Raw genomic sequence first — 12,174 nt, forward strand, 5'->3', positions numbered from 1 at the left:
TGTCAAATTAAACACGTTTTGATCGGTTTAGTGTGAAAAATACGACAAGGATCGGCGGCTAGTTGTAACAGATATACCGTAGGTATAAACTTCCTAAAGTGGTTACACCAAAAATAATGATAAAATGAACGATGCCGTTGTTAGATAATAGAATAATGAAAGTGGGTGAAGTGTATAAGACTGTAGCATGTCAGCAGTGACAGTATATTGTAGTTTTATGAGAATTTCAGATTATAATCTTTTAGACTCCTCCTAAACGTACGATCGACGTAATTATTACATACACAATAAAACGTGCCATAACTTCAGGTGAACGAAAAATCTTCATAACACTCTTTAAAACAAAGAATATCGAAGATCTTTAGTCATCATAAAGGTTAACTATTCGAGCATTCCTTTCACTACAAAACGGCTAAAAGATTTTTTCAAAAGTTTTCTTTTATATCATACAAACACTCAGCTGCATAACTTAGTTCCCGAGGTTCATATAAGCGAAAGCCAATTAAATCCAATAAAAACTAAATGAAACCAATTCTTGGGACATTTATGGACCTCTCTGGCACAATATTAGTGGCACTGAACATTAAAAAGGTCAACTGTTTGGGAAGTCTAAAGTTTGAATTTTAAACTTGACTTTGTCATGTTCGAGACACGCCCGGAGACTTGATTTAGCCTGTCACTGATCTACCCCAATTATTTTATTTCTAGATTTTGCGACGAAGACTATTCGAACCAAACATACAACGAATTGTCGTCAAATGTTGGTAAATTTACATAAAATAAATTTTGTAAAATTTAAATGGCTTTTAGTAACAATTTCCGCATTTAAGTTTAAGTTTCTATCATTTCATCTGATAATGCTTGAAGGGATGAGCAATAATGTAAATTTTACTACCACTCAATTGAAGTTTAGTAACAAGGTAGAATTATATGTATAAACATGAGCTCTCATTTCACAGTAAAATTTAGGAGTGACATAATGGAGAGAGTAATAGAAAGCCTGCCTCTCTAGAAGAAAGTGGTGCTCGACACTGTATATGTTTTGTTTTCCGTCCAGTGCGATTAATATCTACGTGTGTGATCCAGATTTCAAGGTCAAATGTTAAGTAAAAAGTTAATGAAGGTCTAACTAGAGAATAAAGATCACAAAGCAACAGTGTGTTCTAGTAATGCGTAAGGTAATTGCAATAGTGTTGCAATTTAGCTAATGATACTCTATTAATAATAATAATCCAGTATTCCGTTATCTAAGCAAGTATTTTTTTAATATCTTCTTCTCCAACTGAACATTATTTTTTCTTTTTTAATTCAAAGCTTTTTGATAAAAAAGTTGAATTTCATTCTTGACAGCTTCCTTTAAGCCGGTTAACGCTCTCTCATTTGTTTTAATTGCAATTTCTATACCTTTTTCACTCTCTGGATGGATTAAAACTCTCTGGATGGATTAAAAACCAACCTATTGTGTCCATAATAGTACATTGAAACTAATAAAACATATTACCATGTCAACATTATCTAAACTGCTATATTTTATTATTATTATACGTATTAACTCGTTTCAAACTAGTTTGGGAGTAGTTACAGCATACCTACTACAACGCTTTTCATTTCAAGGGAAACGCAGTTTACAAACATATATATACAAACATTGATGTATACTCGCGCCTGCATGAATTATCTCGCGAAAATGAAATCATGTTTCCCGCCACACACGGCGTATACGTAACATCCATGTAGCATCTGCTTGCCAACTGAAAATTGCATTTGTTTACAATCGCGGAAATTCGTGTTAATCAGCTTATTTCAATTTGAGCGCAATATGCTGTGCGCACGGCGAGGGTTTAAGGGAAAACACTTATTAGGAAGTTACGAAAATCGAAATTAAAAATAGTGCTACAAATTAAATTCATCGTCGTTTGGCGCAAACCTGACATCATCTTGCGCAGTCACAAAGCTTTTATTTGATGATTTTGCGTGCGTCCAAAAATGAAGTTAATTATATAACTAGTTTTTGTGGCTTTAAACGATTTGCATGACAAATAGACTCATTTAAATACGAATATGCCAGCAAATTTGTAAGATATTTGTGCGATTTTAGTAGATTTAGCAGCTCTGCGCTGTTGGTTTAAATCACTTTCAAACGTTTTTTTGTTGTCTACGCAGCGAAACTATTAATAATACTAATAAAGGTGTTTCATAAAGTTTCATTTTCAGTACTATGTATTAGTCATATATGATTGATACTTTGTTTTAAGTTTGTATTTTTTGGCCAATAGTTTTAAAATAACAAAAGTTGCTATTATTTGAATATCAAAATCGTCCATTAAGCAGAAATGTTAAACCTTATATAATATAATCAAATATAATATATTGTATAAATTTTAATAAGTAATACTGATCATTCTTTTTAACAATTTATTAGTCCTTGATACCATTCTCTTTACCATGTATAGCTATTTGAGTAGTAGAATTTTCTTTACAATATTTCTTGTTCTAAAACTAAATAATTACAAATATTTTTCTTAAAAAATTCTTTATGTGAAGTGAAGCGTGAAATAAGCAATACTATAACAATCCGCTCTCTTCATTAACTCCTACATTTGAAATAAAACTCCACTCATAGAACTCATATGCATATAAAAAGTTGTGTTCATAGCGGCGTCATTAAAAATATCCCAGCAATTTGTATAAAAAAATATAAAATATGAGATATTTTGACTAAGATTTCATTTCTAATTACGTAATCTTAGCATACTGACAGCTTCCTTAGAAAAATATTCAACAAGAGTAGAATGAACTGTAGTATAATAAACGGCAACCCTCATAAAACTCATTTAATTTAGAGATTTGAATGGAAACAATATAAAATATTTTGAGCGAGGTTTTATTTCTATTAAAGTCATCTTAGCGTTTCAAGAGAAGCCTTAAAGCAATTTTGTCACTTTAATAGAACCATTTTCGAATTATATGCATTTAAAGAAATATTCAATATTATACTCTGGTAACTACACTCATTTCCTGATACATATTCATACTCTTACTAATTATATCAGCAGATCAGTTCATTTGCCATTCCACGTTGGGGAAGAGGACCTCATATAGCTGATGAGATATGAACATCGACATTTTAGTATTATTTATATGCAATTCCGCACAGGATTGCTGGGAAGCGAGCCAACTGCGTGAGTTATGTTACAGTCTCATGTTTTGTAAAGTCATGGTACATTATTTTTTATTTTCTCAAAGTTATAGATCTCTTTGTAGTTGTCGTAATTTTCGAGCAAAACAAGGAACAGAATTATCTAATATACAAATCAAAAGGAAAGAGTTTGTAAATTTTTATTGAATTGTCACTTATCGAAAAAAAAGATCTAAGAAAAAAATAAATGCTAAATGCAAGGTAATTAACAAACTCTTTCAGAAATTACGGCGAAATTTTAAAGTTATTAGAAAATAGTATCACCACCTAATAAAACTGTGTCAAATATAATATTAAAAAATATGTACCAAACCATTTAAGGGGTTAGGGGTAGTCAGAGGCACGACAAAATGAGAATTTTCAGTATTTTTTTTTTTCTATTAAATCGTGTTATTTTACAAAAGTAGTAATATGGCATTATTATAGAATGTGTTGACTTGAATTCACGAAAATTTCAAAGACAAAAATTTAATATCCAAAGTTATAGCTGTTTGTGTTGACCCAGTTCCAAAAAAAGGTACTTGCATTGACAACCATAAGTCCTTGGAAATTCATCTAAAATCAATCGGACAAAAAATAGTTTTATAAATAGATAATCCTGAGCCTGATCGAAGGATTTTTTTTTCAAAAATTAACAAAGGCCACAGGAAATTTTTGTCTAAACTTTTGGGAAAAAATCAACAGTTAATTGGTCTTAAAACATCGAAATTTTTGAAAAAAATCCTTCGACCAGGTCCGAGTTTATTATGTATTCTGTATAAATTGCATTAAAATCTACTGAACGGTTTTCGAGTTACAGTTGTCAGCAGTTCAAAAAACATAGTTTTGAGAAAAACGAGTTTAAAGTTTCACACTAGCGCTTTGAAGTGCCCGAGCTCTCTTTGTTATTTGTCGAATAACTCAAAAACTATCGTATCAACGTGAAATTGTCAGAGAATATTTTTAAGATATTACACTTAACGAAAATGCAAAAAAAAAATAATTTTTTTTCTGAAAATTCTGACTACCCCTAACCCCTCAAAAGAACTTTACGGAAAAAATATTTAATCTAGCATATTTTCGAAACGCCAACTACCGAGAATAAGTTACATACAAAAAATATTAAAAAAATTACTTCAAGTACATAACACATTGTAAACCAAATAACTGAAATTAAAGATATACAAGTATATTGGAATAGAATTACCAACTACCGAAAATCAAGACCTAAATAAATACGATTTAGTTTAAAAATGTGTGATAAAATATACTTCTTAGAAAGACCTAGATCAATATAAACTGAGCACAATTAAAAAAACTTTTAGAACTAGAGATACTTATATTGAAAAAGAGTTGCCACCTGCCGAAAATCAATAATAGTAGTAATAAATAATTAAAATTTAAGAGAACTTTAAATTAAGATCAACTGAGCACACTTAAAAAAATTTAGAACTAGATATACTAAAAAAGAGTTGCCACCTGCCGAAAATCAATAATAATAATAATAAATCATTAAAATTAAGAGAATTTTAAAGTAAGATCAACTGAGCACAATTAAAAAAAAAATATTTGGAACTAGAGATACTTATATTGAAAAAGAGTTGCCACCTGCCGAAAATTAAGAGCTAAATAATTAAAATTTAAGAAGACTTTTGATTAAGATCAACTAAACATAATTTATATAAAATATTTGGAATTAGAGATACTTATTTTGAAAAAGAGTTGCCACCTGCCGAAAATTAAGAACTAAATAATTAAAATTTACTTTAAAATGTGGGATAAAAATAATTTTTTTAGAAAGCCTAACAACAACGTTCTTTATTGCAGTTGCCGCCTAACGGCAGAAAGTGAATTTAATTTAAAAATAAAGATAAAATAATTTTTAGAAAGCTTTGGATCAAGTTTTTTTATTCGAGTGGCCACCTGTCAGAAAACTAAAAGAAAGCCTTCAACAAAGCATTCATTTATATTAAAACTTGTTAGCTTAATGTTTGAGTGTTACCACCTTTCAAAAATTGTAAAACTGCAGGATCTTAAAAATGTTTAAGAAAATCTTCAGTAAAGTACAACCGCTTTGATAATATGCACTAATATTTTTTAGCCATTTGCATTAAAACAAAAATTATTTTAATTTTTATTTGAACTTGTTTCTAATCTAAACTAAAATGTCTTTATACATTTTTTCTCGTGGGAATTTTATTTTTTTTGTGGTTTTATTTCAGTGTTTTGTATTTTTAATAAAAAAAATTATTGCCAAAACTAATTAAAAATTACCGCCACGTAATTAACTTAATTATTTCGCAAGCAGTTTTTATATGCGTACATATGTATGTATATACATAAATATAAAAAAACGACGTATATACATATGCATGAAATTATAAAGAGAGAATCCAGCTGAATTTAGTTCTTATAAAATAAAACACATCTTGCATTCTTTATTTAATTATTCTAACACACGATTTCTTGCCCAAATGAATAGCATAATTAATGACTCTCACTACTTGTACGAGTGAAATCAAAAGCTACATGAGCTAGTTCAGCTTAATAGCGCAGAAAGCAGAAGCGCGTCAGCACGCATGCGCGACCTTCACTTCTACTTGTACTCGCGCTGGAAACGAGTTCTGTTACTCTTTCTTTTCATTGGCGGTTTTGCAACTTCGAACAAAGTCTGTATGTATGCTTCTGCGCTTGTAGGTGTATTTATAATGTATTGACCAATTCTTGGCAGCGAATTAATGCAAATTTTTTATAATAAATGCAAATATTAATGGTTTGATGTTAGCCTTTGCGCCTCTTTTATTATTATTTTACCTCTATGATATTACTAGCTATACAAATACTATATAGCATACATTATATTACACTCAGACTAGGTAGTTAAAATATTTAGCAGTTTAAACGAGTTAGTATGATTATTAGTGGATTAATTCACGGAACCAGCTCAACTGGTAAGCGTAAATATGTATGTACCCGTACTACCAGTAGCAAGAATTGAAAGACTGAAGATTCTAAGTTTCCTGATTTATGGTATGTCTAAAAAATGTTTTTTCTAAATAATAATTTTAAATTTTTGAAATTCTGTATATTTAGCATACGATAAATGAGTATGAGTTGAATAATTTTTCACTAAACCTCACTATAAATGTATTCCTCTAATGCATAAATTATTTTCTGCCAGTTATATAAATACGTGAAGCGCAGTAATTTCTTAAGAGCTGCCTCTATAGACAACAACAACATTGTTAAATACTAAGTATGTAAATAAATGCTAGTTATCAACCACAAATTGCCTTGAGAAGTCAAAACAGCTGGCCTCAAAACAAGCAGATCGGCGCCCTTACAGCAAAGCGAATAATACTAAACATGTTAAGTAAGTAGTTTAGGTGCCGTTCACACTGTGTGCGGCATGTTAATCTCAAACTTTCGCAACACATTTATAAAGCACACTTTATGCCGCAAATTTTGAAAAGATGTAGAGTATCATGGCATCCGGTAAAAACTTACAAGAACCACATGAGTACACACGTTGTTAACTTACTTAAGCGAAAGGAAATTTATGGAGCGCATATCAACATATATAATACTAGAGAACCCGCCCACGTTTTACTGTGGCTGATACATAGGTAGTACTACTATTACCATCTATGTATATGATTTCTATTAGTTAGATTACAAGTATTAGTTAAGGAATAATCGCATTTTTGATGAAACAACAAAAATGAATCAAAAAGCATTTCGTGCGTTAAGAAAGAATTGGTTTTTGCGGTAAAAATACTATTGAATTTGGGCTGTACATCAGTGAAATCAATCGAGTCCAATCGATTGTCAGCTTAGTGGACTGCATATTAAGAAACGGTTCTCAAGCGTGGAAAGACAAAAATATCAGCTGGCAAGGTTATTGCATCAGTCTTGCAATGCTTCGAAAAGATTTCTGTATATCTCAAGTTTTAATAGACCTTTTTATCAACACTTCAGTTATGCCGCTATTTTTTTATGCTAGATCTTTTGCAATTTTTAAATGTCTGTCAAGATACCCCCTCCAATAGTTAGCAGGTATGAAAGAAATGTTATAGCTACCCATAGATGTATTGAATCACCAAACTTATTACTTAAGAACGAACAACTCTGTGCACGTTATGAAAACTTGTCTACAGATGTCGCCTTTTACTTTGGTATCGTGTTGTTTATTGCACGTTTACGCCAATTTAAGGTTTGAATATTGGATACTGCGATGGTAGCGCCATCTATCGATCAAACATTCCAAAATTAGCAATTAATTAGAAATGAAGTATTAATTTAAAAAAACATTTTCCAGTGGACCAAATTGTGAATCTAAACCATCCTCGAATCTCCTTGAACACACACAAAAAATTTCATCAAAATCGGTCCAGCCGTTTAGGAGCAGTTCAATTACAAACACACGGTCAGAAGATTTATATATATAAAGATATACTACATATATGAAAGCTGTGGACATTTCAAGGGCTACCGGCTTCTACATACTTGTAATAATATATATAATATATAAACTTGCTTATATGTACTTATAGTACCAAGAACTTGAGTTAGCGTTAAGTTTTTGTTTTAGCAACTTTCAAGTTCACGTAAGTCACACTACAATAAAAATAATCATATAATATTAATCATATTAACACTGGACCGTTTTTTGTTTCTACTAATTTTTGATATAGTATGGTAATGTGAGTATGATTAATGAGTTTTTGAGTGACTAAACAAAAAGTTTCAAAATAATAATTTCAAATATCGATTGCATTCATTTTTTAACACTTTAATATTGATAGCGTTTTAAAATATTGTGTGTCAAATTTTTGACGTTTTCTCATTCACGCGAAGTTCACTTTATTTAAATCGGTTCATAAGTGGAATGGATTTGGTAAATCTTTGAAAACAACAATACAGCATAATACAAAATATATAAAGAAGTAAGTATCTATAAGTTTGCTTCGCACATTTATCTACAATACAATTCATGATTTTTCAGTGAAAACACAATGTGAATGTTTTCTGTTTCGTACACATTGTTAGGAATAGAATATTTGTAACAGATTATTGATAAGCGAATTTGTGAATGATTATATACATATGTATGTATATCTCATATGAGAAAATATATTCATAATATACTTAGAGAGTTTTTGCCAGATTAAAAATGTTTCTACAATTTTAGCGCTTTCCGTGTGCACTTTTTGAACCCACAATGCACATAGTTACTCGAAATGGTTGGCGCGACATAGTTTTAAATATTACAATACAATGCAGCCCATAACTTATGGCCACTATTTTTTAATGCGAAAATCATACAAGAACATGCAAAATACCGCCAGTAATCATAAATTTCACTATTCATGGCAGTTTTAGTGCCGTCATTAGTTTTTCCAATTCTTTTCATAACTGTCAACTACTGCTTCGCTTCATTAAACGAGCGATTACGAGTACAGTATTGCAATTGTCACCGTAGCGAACAAAGACAGGAAATATTAAGTGCATAGCGGTTTGCACAATAAATTCCAGTAAGAAAACGAAGTGTGTGGACTTTTTAGGGTGATCCATCCCATAGTTATAAGCTTCTTATAAGTTTGGTTCTTGAAAAAATAATTGATACTTAAGTTTTCAGCAAATAAAGATTACTTATTATTGCGGAGCGCCTAACCTAAGTAGGTCTGGACGCTCTCTTATAGGTTTTTGTTGCCTGGCAGCATAACTTGAGAGGTATTTTTCAAAAAGTTCTGCAATTATTTCTTCTAATCACTTCTTTAAGACTTCCATAAACACTGGATTAATTTTGAGAAATTTTCTTTCAAAAAGTTCTGCAATTCTTTCTTCTAATCACTTCTTTAAAACTTCCATAAACACTGGGTTATTTGTGAGAAATTTGCTTTTAAAAGTTTAAAGCTTTGCTTTTTGAAAAAGAAAAAAGTTCAATAATTGTAAAACCTACTTTTTGACAGAGTTTCACGAACTGTACCTATTGAGTGAGAAGATATAAAATATTATCTCATCCCACTGTAATCGCAAATTTCGAAATTTTTCAGCACAAGAAAAAATTTTTAACATTCATAGATTTGTTTTTGGTGTTGGAAAAATATTCTGAGCCAAGAACTGCAATTTAATCACTATTACCGTATTTGTTATGATAATAACGGTTTTGAAAGCCGCAATATATCGTCAACTAAAGTGAAAAATAACGTAACATCACTCGTCATAATTTTTCTAACGAATTATTTTAAAAATAAAAAAATATAATCCATAAAAGGACTACCCTGCAAACAAAAAAAAAAAAAATAATAATCCATAAAGGGACTACCCTAGCATACCAAAAAATATATAGTTATCATTTAATACAAATCCAAGCCATCGAAAAATTATGCGTTTAATCCATCATTATTGGCAGCAACTGCAATGGTTGCAAAAATCGCATTTGTCCACGCAGCCACGCATGCGCACAACGCAGCGCAGTTGGTCAGGCGAAGCACTGCTTGGAATGCATGCATATACTATGTAGTACTCAAGTGGATACGTAACTGTCAATGTACCAACAAATATTTTTTTATATAAGCATACAGTGACGTGCACACGAATAGGGAAGCTCAAGTGCTGTGATGACAGTGCGAGTTGATAAAGTCGTAGAATAAAAAAGAAGTTCCAAAAACACAAAAAGCGTTGGTTTTATACATACTTATTCGTGCAAATGACTTTATGCACTTATCTTTATTATCTTTTTATTGATGAATCGACGAGCTTTATGACATTCGCCGCTAACCATTTCTTTGATTTTGAATATATTTGCACTTTTTCTTTTTCTTTTTTTTTTCTCTTATATTAAATATGTGCATATAAATATGCATAGCGCAGTATGTGTTACTTACCGGAAGCATTTTGCCGTCTATTTTTATTTTCCGTCAATCGCCTTTTTTCTTGTTGGCACTTTATGAATGCTTTGGCGGCTTTGTCCCTTCCAAAGTTTAATATGCACCAATTTGTATGCAATTTACGGTATTTATTACGTTTGGCGTGTAGTTAATAAATGTAAATAAAATCAGGTCTGAAATTTCGTAAATTAATTAATTACTTTTATAATAAACAAAAGCCTTGCTGCTCTTCAATAGACATAGCATTTACTTGTAGTTAAGTTTACTTATTGCTGTCAGCTGTCAGTTTTCTTGCTATTTTGACATTTCTACTGTCAAATCATACCTTAGTTTGTTATTATATTTCTAAAGAAATACAATTTATTTAGTTTTCTCTAAATACATATTTTTTAACAGCAATTGAGAATCGAGCGTCCAACAAAGGTACAGTTTTCATAATATAGAGCTTAAGCCTTTCAATCTGGTAATATTTTTAAGCCCAGTTTATTCTAGTAGGCGATTACTCTACGTTACGCTTAAAAAAATTTTATTTATGAATTGAATTGAGGTAAAGAAAGCATTTTGCGGCATTCATCCACATAGTTGGACTTCTATATTAGAAGAATGTCTACCTAACCTCAATGTCATATTGAATTAATTATATGTATTCGTGCACTGCGAGCTGTTGTTTAGTCTAACCTATTCTGATAATTCTCTGATAATGCAAATCCCTACTATAATAACTGAAGTTGAGTGATGTTTTGCTAAGTGAAAACGTTAACGGTTTTTTAATACCCCACATCTACCGGGGAATATAGGAGTAGTTTAGGTTAAGAACAAGGATAGACAATATAGAGCACAATTGCGGTATGGCAATGAAGTATTGTATATATTTATGCCCGAACCAAGCTTTACATCAAAAAATGACAGAGTAACTACATAAAAAAAAATTCTGTTTTTTTTTAATTTTACAAATTTGAAAGATTTTAAGATACTATTTTTATATTTATAATAAAAATTATATTAGTTTTATATCAAAACAGAAAATAACTGACAGAGTAACTACATTAAAAACATATTTATTTAAAAAAAAAAAATTTAAATACTTTAATGTTTTTAAAATACAGTTTTTATATTTTGTAAGTATTATAAACAATTAATTTTTGTTTATATTTTTTAATATTATAAAAAATTGAATGCTTTTTTTCAGGCATAGGTCTATAAAAGTGAATACTTTTTTCTAAAATTTAAAAAAATATACATTTTTAAGCAATTTTGTAAGAGATTAAATATTTTACATTAACAAATTTGTATATATTTAAATTTATTTTGCTTTTTATATCTTTTAAATTTTTTAAGGGGTCTTAAAATATTATATTTATTTTTTTTGAACATTATAAAAACTTGATTTTTGTCTTATTATATGTACATATTTAAATATAATAAAATAGTTTAAAAATTTTAAATTTTCTTTTAAAGTAATTTTGTGTAAAATTAAATTAAATACAATATTGTAGCAAATGAAACAAAGAAAACTGACAGCGGTTGCACTAAAATGTTTTTTATATTTTTTTTTATATATTTAAAAGGTCTTTTTTATATTTTTAGCATTATAAAAAGTAGTATTTGGTAGAGCAGTTAACAAAAATTATTTAAACATTAAATAAAACAAATAGTTTTTACAATTTTGAATTTTTTTTTATAAAATTAATTGCATTTTAGGCTTGAAAATGTTCTATTTTTAATTTTTTCCACTTCTAGATTTTACATAATTTAGTTTTGTAAATTTTTATTTTCATAGATATTTTTCATCTTTCAAACATCCAGCTGTTTGCATTTTTCATGTTATTTTCTACACACATTAACATTTTTTAGAACGCTTCGTTTAGCGAATCTAAGCAAATCGTTAATTAATAGCAGATTTAAAAATTCCATAGTTTCGCAATTTATCCAAAACAATTCACTAACGAAGCAAAGCAGCTAAAATGACAATTGCGCAGCCGCAGCGGCAGCCACAGCTTCAGCCACAACCATTTTCAGCTTGTCTGTAGTGTTTACGCAATTGCTTTTCATTTCGCACCAAAAGAAACTGCGAATCACCACTGTTCACTTTCAGCTGCTGCT

The sequence above is a fragment of the Bactrocera tryoni genome, chromosome 4 (genome assembly GCF_016617805.1).
Source record: "Bactrocera tryoni isolate S06 chromosome 4, CSIRO_BtryS06_freeze2, whole genome shotgun sequence".
In the NCBI taxonomy this organism is placed as follows: domain Eukaryota; kingdom Metazoa; phylum Arthropoda; class Insecta; order Diptera; family Tephritidae; genus Bactrocera; species Bactrocera tryoni.